Source organism: Sinocyclocheilus anshuiensis, unplaced genomic scaffold (genome assembly GCF_001515605.1).
Source record: "Sinocyclocheilus anshuiensis isolate Anshui unplaced genomic scaffold, SAMN03320099.WGS_v1.1 scaffold70, whole genome shotgun sequence".
NCBI classification, from domain to species: Eukaryota; Metazoa; Chordata; class Actinopteri; order Cypriniformes; family Cyprinidae; genus Sinocyclocheilus; species Sinocyclocheilus anshuiensis.
Window position 1 is genome coordinate 138,596 of NW_015542377.1, and position 9,018 is coordinate 147,613.

Consider the following 9,018-nt stretch of genomic DNA (forward strand, 5'->3'; position numbering starts at 1 on the left):
ATAATTGTTCTAACCTATTGTATTGAGTAACAGTGTTCAGTCTGAAAATTGTAATTCATGCAAATAATTTTCAGATGCTTTGGAATCTGAAAAATTGGAAGGATGGAAGTGTTCTGAAATCTGAATTGTATGTCTTCTGCAGACTAGAGCAGGGGTTTTCAAAATTTCTGATGCCAAGTCCTTATCATTGCCATAAAGCCAAAGCAAGATATTAGGTTATATGAACAGTATTACTTTGTATTAGGTTCAATTTTTTTCTACTCACTATTAATAGTAATAATAATATACTGTATGTATACACCTTTAAAGTAAATGCCAGAATTAAAACCTGGACTGTCAGTAAAATCAAATAATTTTATAATTTCTGACCATTCTTTAGAAATCATAAAAAAATTAAATCAAATTTAAAAAATGTTAAACCTAATTCTCAAGTTATCTTAGACTGTCCTAAAATACATTTTGTGAAAATCCATTTTATTCTGTGAAATCAGGGGTCGTCTCAGTTTGAAAACCTCTGGACTAGACAGTTTGATTGTCTCCGTTTTCTGAACAAGAATCTGCAGGAAGAATTCAAATTTGGCATTTTCTCTTGGCAGTGGAGGACATGCATTAGCAGAGGCAGTGTCTCTCTGCAGTCTAAGCTTTTATCATTTGGGATTGAGTCAAGGTTGGGTAATGTTACAAAACAAAGTGCCACGAAGGCTATATAACTACTCTGCAAATGCAGGCCAAAAAGAAAAGTATGTAACTAAATTATGAGTCGTCCGATATCAATCAATCAGTCAGTCGCAGTCTCTTGTTCATCTTTTGTTCTGTTTATAAGAACAGTAACAGTTCTATGCATCATTAGGAGTCTTTTGTGTGTGATATCTTCTTCCAAAGCAGAGTTTTGAGGTTGTTGAGAATCAAGGAATGTTCCATTTCCATCTGTTCACTGGCGCCTTTGAGAGCAATGCAGGCGTACAGCTGTTTCTCCAGTTCGTCTTTAATCTCTGATGGTGCACCATACAGAAGATAGTCCTTCAGTGTGCTACATACTTTAGCTAGATTGGGCTGTGTGACCTCCGTAGTGCAGCGGTGTTTAGTGAGATCACAGGAAGTGAGGCAGTCCCGGCCATACATACAGTCACTGTCCTCTTCGCACCGCCTTTCACGCATCACTTCCTGAAAAGCAGCTTCGGGGACAATACGCCTTGCGTCTACCACCTTTATATCGTGGCGCTCTGTATAACCAAACCCCGCAGCACTTACATCGCACATGAGAAAACTACCAAATGTGCCGTGGAAGATGTCCTCAACGAGCTCAAACAGACCGATGCCTATCTTAGCCTTGCGAGGCCAGGATGGGGCGGCCCACTGGTCGATGCTCCGTCGCAGGCTGGCTGGAATCCACAGCTCTACCATCCACGGTAGGCTGATGCCATAGAGTGGTACATAAGGCACCTTTTCCATCACATACAAGTCCCCACAGAAGCCCAGCAGTCTGGGAGTGTGCTCTCGGTCCTGTAGCACGATGGATAGCAGGAATTCATTCAGCTGCAGTAAAGCCCAAGCTGAATGTGCTTCTGACAGGGAGATCTGGCCATCCTTGTTGCTGTCTGCAACTCCGAACACAAGGGTCACCAAATCTGCTAAGTTGGCTTGGTCTCCTACTTTTGCCTGCAAGGGAAAAAGTGCCATTGTAATGAGTTAATAACAGATGTCTGGAAGAGATGCAGTTTGTCTCTGTATATAAAAGGTCTTCCAGGCTATGAAAATATCTCTCATCATGCCAGATTCATGGAGAATAAGTAATGCATGTTTTACATAAATTTACAATTTAAAATGGGTTAAAGGGGGTTAAAGGTGTAAACAAATTATTTTCAACAGCTTCAGACCTTAGGTTGTCAGTGCATATGCATTAGTGCATAGGTTTTCAAATTTGTTTCCTTTATTCAATTTTCAAATAATTATATTTATTTTACTAATGTTATTATATTTTATATTATTATTATTTATAACAATATTAATGGCACAATCAAATGTTTACTAGATCAAAATTAGGAAAAGTATAAATAAATAGATGATTTAATAATTATATTTAATAGAATACATTTGCATGATCATCAGGGCCCCAAAGATTTGCGATATGCCACAAAGTATGCTTAATTATTCCTGCAGCCTAATTATTTAAATTACAGACAGAGTTAGAACTAAACCTGCCAGGAGCTGGGCTGAGCACGCTTTATTTAGATGTTTTTTAAAGGGGACATCGAATGCAAAATTCACTTTTACATGGTGTTTGCATATAAATGTGTCTTAGCAGTGTGTGGACACAACCACCCTACAATGATAAAAATCCCCCAAAAACCTCAAAAAGTCTAAATTATGAAGCTGTTTTGATTTTCTGAGGAAAATGGTGGAAAATGGTCAACAGATGTCACCTTTAAAAGTATATAATGTTAAAGCAATGCAAATGTATATACGATTACATTAATATTGCATTTCAATATAGCATGGGATTTGACACCTTTAGATGGCTGAAGACCATCTCTTTGAACTTCTCCATTGATGTCCCTTTGGTTGGCCTGTTAAAGGAGGCCGATTCTTTTCGGGGCTCCAGTTCTATACCCAGATCATAATGAGGGTCCTCCTCCATCTGGCACTTTATGATTCCTTCCATATCCCCCCAACTGCCAGAATATACCTAAACAAAGAAGGTGGGAAGTGTAACAGCAGTTACACCAAAACAATACTGAACTACTAGAAAGAGAGAGTGGGTGGATTTTATTCATCCTTATTCTCGTGATACTGTGCATGCAAAGAAATGTAGACCCAGATAACCAAAAGCATGGTTCAGTAGATAACAACTTAATAAGATCACGCAAGACTTACAGTGTTTACAGTCTGTTGTGTCTGACCTGATTGCTGGGTTTGGCAGAGAGACACTTTCCCAAGTAAAGAGTGTCCTTCTCGCACAAGCTGTTGCAGGCTGAACCATCGATCACCCCCTTCTGGAATTTATCGCACTGGAAAGACATGGACAAACACATACGTCAGAGTCTACGCTGCATTATTCATTTTATTCCATGACACAGTACTCCCAAAAGATTGCCTGATCCATTTCTTTAGTCAGTGTCTCTTATGTAATCACTCTCCACTAATAATATATATCCACAGCATTGAATCAGCATCAAGATTTTCTTAAAATCTAGCAAAGAACTGAAAACTCACAATAGAGTTCTTGCACTCATGTCCACGGCACAGCTCTGTGTATGAAGAGTATTCCACATACACCACCCAGCTTCCCACGAAAACAGCCAACCAGGAAAAAAACAGGTACTTCATGTGTAGGTAGGAGAACCGGGCCTGTGCACAAACAGAGAGAGCCAAGGTAAACATTCAAAAAACGCTTTCCTTTAACAAAATATCTCCAAATGTTAACTGAAAAACATACAAAAAAGGGTTTTGTCGATATTCATAAAGTAATCGTTCTTGCTGAACACTTTGACTGTTACAGACTATGCAGTGAAGGTTAGGTTTTAGTACTAGGCAGTTTTGAAGATGCTTGTGTGCTGATGTGCACTGATTATGAGCCGATACAGTTTGCTCGAGGTTCTTCTGCAATGGTGGCGATAAGGAGCAGGACTTCTAAAAACCAGATGAAAAGAACATAGCTCAAAGAAAAAAATCTTTTTTTTTTTTTTTTTTTTTTTTTGTGCACAAAGTATTCTCGTAGCTTCGTAATATTACGAATATTACGCACTGATGTCACAGACTATTAAAAAAACCATGAACAAACAATGCACAGTCGGAATAATAAGAACTAATAATAATAATAATTAAATATACATATATAAATAAATATTAATCCGTTATTCAAGCTGTTTATGAGATTTGTAAAACAACCTTCAGAAATCAAGCCTTACTCCTTTCCCATCAACTATCAGGACTGAGTAAAGAACCATTCTCTTTAATATACTGAAAGAGGGGGCCCCACAGCTTTCCAAACTTATTTGAGCATTTCTTGAGGGACAATCGTATCTTTTCTAATTTAATAAAATAAAGAACATCTGATAACCAACGAGAATGTGAAGGGGGCGTTTTAGATTTCCAGTTCAGCAATATTAGTCTCCTGGCCAACAGAGTAACAAAGGCAATTGCATCCTGTTTAAGAATTGACAAGGATGGTACAGAGGGGCAAATTCCAAACAAAGCAGTGAGAGCATTCGGTTCAATTCTTTCCCCTGTAATAAATGATAAAGTTTCAAAAATGTTTGTCCGATAATTATACAATGAAGGGCAAAGCCAAACATATGGATCAGGTTTGCCGGAATTTGACAACATTTGTCACATGCTGGAGAAACACCTTCATAAATCCTAGCCAATCTAGCTTTTGTAAAATAGACACGATGCACAACTTTACACTGAATAAGTGAATGTCTGGCACATATAGATGATCCATGTACCCTGTTGAGGATCTTTTCCCATAGTTCATCTGATATCTCCTCTTCCACATCATCTTGCCAAAGAGCCCTAATGGAGTCTAAAGACTCAGGACATAAAGGACAAGGTGAGGTAGAAGATAGAATGGGAGAATGTAGACTCTGCTTGGCGGGCAGATATTCCGGACCTTTCTCCCAGTTTTGAGTGGGACAGAGTCTGGGTTATGGTAATGTATGCTTCGAGGAATCCGGATCATCAACAAATCCATTTAAACTTTATTCATAGGACTTATATGACTCCACGTAAACTCTATAGCATGAAACTTAAACCCGATCCTAATTGCACGCTGTGTCATACAAGGGAAATTGGTACTTTTTTTCACATGATTTGGGATTGCCCTGGGGTTGCCAGTTTTTGGAATATGGTTAAAGAAAATCTGTCCACTATATTAAATGTCTCAATCCCTTTGTCCCCTTCTGTCTTTATTTTAAATGATCTTTCGGACATCCAACTTAACAAAATGCAGAAGCGAGTCTTTTTAGCTGGCTTGACAGCGGCCAAGAAAATTGTTGCAACAAGATGGAAGCCTCCACATTCTATTAATAAGCAATATTGGGTTCTCACTTTTATAGACGTGGTGTATCTTGAACTGTCCACTGCTCGCAGAAGTAAATCATCTGCATATAAAGACACTTTTACCTCCACATGATTCCTAACTATCCCAGTAATGGCACAGTTAGATCGAAGGGCGATAGAGAGGGGTTCAATGGCTACTGCAAATAAAAGAGGGCTTAAGGGACATCCTTGTCTTGTGGAGCGATATAAACGAAAATAATCAGATTGAATATTGTTTGTCCTTACTGCAGCCAGTGGGGAAGAATAAATTAACTTAATCCATGAAATAAATTTCTTTCCAAAACCAAATTTAACCAAAGTATAAAATAAATAATTCCACTCCACTCTATCAAACGCTTTTTCAGCGTCCATCGAAATCAAAGCTTCCTCAGTATTAGCCTGAGAAGGATTGTAAATTATATTAAAAAGCTGCCTGAGATTGGAGAATAAGTGACGATTTCGGATAAAACCTGTTTGGTCTAATGAAATTATAGTTGGAAGAACATGTTCAAGTCTTAAAGCCAGTAATTTTGATAACAGTTTGAAATCTTAATTTAATAAACTTATCGGGCGGAAGGAAGTACAGTCTAATGGGTCCTTCTCTTTTTTCAAGAAAAGAGAAATAGAAGCCTGATTAAGGGTCTGAGGGAGATAGCCTTTTTCAAATGATTCATTAAACATATCCAATAGTAAAGGGGAAAGTTTTTGCCAAAACACTTTATAAAATTCAACCGGGTACCCATCTGGCCCTGGACATTTCCCTGACTGTAAGGAAGAAACAGCTACATAAAGTTCTTCGATAGTAATTGGCTGATCTACTTCCTCGGAAGATGATTGTTCAATGGAAGGCATGACTAAATTGCTAAAAAATTAGTCAAAGCTGGGTGAGTTAGTGGAAAGCTCGGATGAGTATAAGGACATAAAAAATTATTTAAATATAGAGTTAATGTGTAAGGGATTAGTTGTAATACCTGCGTCGGTTCGAATCTTGGGAATTTGATTGGCTGAAGCTGCCTTGCGTAACTGGTGTGCTAGAAGTCTACTAGCTTTGTCACCATGTTCAAAGTAAGTAGATCTTGTTCTGAGCAAAAGTCATAAGGATATCATATTCTGATTTTAGGGTCAGGCGTTCTTTGTGTATATCTGGGGATGGGGATGTGGCATATAAAATATCAAGCTGAGATAGTTGCTTTGCCAACATTGATAATTTTTCAGTTCTCAGTTTCGTCTCGTATCCGGTATATGACATTATTTCTCCCCTAATGTAAGCTTTTAGACTTTCCCACAAAAGAGCAGCAGAGACCTCTGGTGTTTTGTTTACACTAATAAAAAAATCAATTTGTTGAGAGATAAAATTGATAAAGCCCTCATTAGAAAGTAACCTTTTATTAAACTGCCATGGAGTACGTGACTTAATGAAACTATCAAAATGGATTTTCAAACAAACTGGGGCATGATCAGAAAGAACAATAGCTTCATATTTACAATCAACCAGACTTGGTAGAAGTCTATTGTCCAGCAGAAAATAATCAATACGCGTGAAAGTATGATGGACGTGGGAAAAAAAAGGAATATTGCCGGCTAGAGGGGTTAAGAAATCGCCAAGCATCCGAAACAGAGAATTCTTTCATAAATAATTGGATAACTTTAGAGGATTTAGACAGAGGAGAAGAGTTAGAAGAGGAGCGATCCAGCTGTGGGTTAAGACAGCAATTAAAGTCACCTACAAGAATCAAACATTTAGGTTTAAGTTCCACATGTTCGGTGCAGTTTCTGTAAGAAAAACTGTAAGAAAAATTACATTTATTAATCACAGCTTTCTAGTTTTCTACACTTAAGCAATGCTAAAATGTATGTATTTATTACATGGCTGAACAATATCATTTATTTCATTCATTTAACCTATGAGGTATTAAACCCAGGAAAATCCTATCATCTTTTATTTATGTGTGACCTTTTAAAGCTCAGAACAGTGGGGAACTATCATCTTGACAGCCACACAGGATGTGTGATCCACTATAAATAGCCCTCTCACTTCAACCACTGAGGGCACTTTATGAAATATCATTTTCACCTAAATTTCTAGAAACAACAGATGTCAGAATTTATCACAAATGTATGATGCAACATGATTTTTTTCCAAATCCTGACCATTTCCCAGATGCAGGCTTCTCTGACAGAGTGCTCAGGTCTTATCTGGTCAATTTTCCTTTTTCCTGCAGGCAGAATTTCCATGCCTGCAGGAAAAACGAGACACGAGAAGCAAAAGCATCTAATGCACGTTACAGCTTCATCTTTAAAATGATTGCAAATGTTTGAGAGCTGCAGTCAAAGCTCGCCTGAAACTACAAGCAAACATTTGAGTGAGGGGTAGCACACAGCCAGCTAATTTCAGCACCATCGCGGCTCTCCCTGGACTGACATTTCCTTATCTGCAAAATCTGAGCTGACAGAACCTCTCCTCCAGCATGAGGAGGAATGGGCCTTGTAGCTGAGCGTGACAGCCTGCAGTAGCTCCATGAGAAACAGTGTAGACCTGGTGTCTATTGTTTTGTGTTTTAGGAGGCACTTTGTGTGAAGCAGTTGCTAGACGAGTGCTTTGCCACCTGTATAGAGAGTTTGTTTAAGTTGATCTTCATGCAAACACATTCACCCAGAGCAACAGGAGCAAAAACAAACAATAAGGAAGAAGACACCAGTACATGGTAACATAACAGATGAAAAACAACATCTCCACTAACAAAACTGATCTATAAAAAAAAAGGTACCATAATAATAGTGTGTTGTTTTTGACATGTACCAAATTGGAGTACTATTTAAATACCAGTATGAAAGTTCAGTGCCCAAATTGAAGGTGCCGAGGTGATGTAATATAATGTAAAGGTGATAATATCTGACTCTTATTTGGTTTGACCTGGAAAGCACACATTGTTTCTCAGTGCAAACCAAACCTCAAAGGAACAGTTTGCTGAACTTCGCTCAGCTCAGTGCAAACAGCTATTCTGCTTGCAAAATTGATAAGAAATGCTAAATTATTAATCACAACGATTGCAGCCATGCATCTCTGTATTAGTGTAGCTAGTGTTTAACTGCTGTGTGTATGATAGGCCTGACCTGCTCAATAAAATCAAGTAGAGTGGGGTCACATGATGGCATGGGTATGAAAACACTGAATGAGTTTTTAGGTTTAATCCCATTCCCAAGTACAGATGTTCTCACATTAAAACATTTTTTTTTCATTGAATTCATTCATTATTTATTCTGTACTTGAGTGTGAATGAGGTCAACAATGCTAATAGTATTTGCTATATATCACTGTACTGGTGAGCACTGGTACTTTGTCATTTAATCCAGAATTGTGAAATTGTAGTGGACCAATAAATCATAATTTCAAAATGGTCAAGAATTGCATTAGCTGATAACCGTGCTGACTGACATAAAACATAGCACCCTGTTTGTGTCAGTCCAACTTGGTCTAAGCATATTTTCTGTTGTAACACGCAGTATCTCACAGAAGTGAGTACACCCCTCACATTTTTGTAAATATTTTATTATATCTTTTCATGTGACAACACTGAAGAAATGACACTTTGCTACAATGTAAAGTAGTGAGTGTACAGCTTGTATAACAGTGTAAATTTGCTGTCCCCTCAAAATAACTCAACACACAGCCATTAATGTCTAAACCGCTGAGCACGTGCACTCAACTTCTTTGGTTGACCATGGCGAGGCCTATTCTGAGTGGAACCTGTCCTGTTAGACCGCTGTATGGTCTTGACCACCGTGTTGCAGCTCAGTTTCAGGGTCTTGGCAATCTTCTTATAGCCTACGCCATCTTTATGTAGAGCAACAATAATTTTTTTCAGATCCTCAGAGAGTTCTTTGCCATGAGGTGCCATGTTGAACTTCCAGTGACCAGTATGAGAGAGTGAGAGCGATAACACCAAATTTAACACACCTGCTCCCCATTCACACCTG

General features: G+C 38.2%; 1 pseudogene; it reads right to left on the reverse strand.

Moving 5' to 3' along the window:
* Positions 1–810: 810 nt before the first annotated feature.
* Positions 811–9,018, reverse strand: part of LOC107692435 (protein FAM69A-like) — a 25,603-nt pseudogene continuing 17,395 nt past the window's right edge.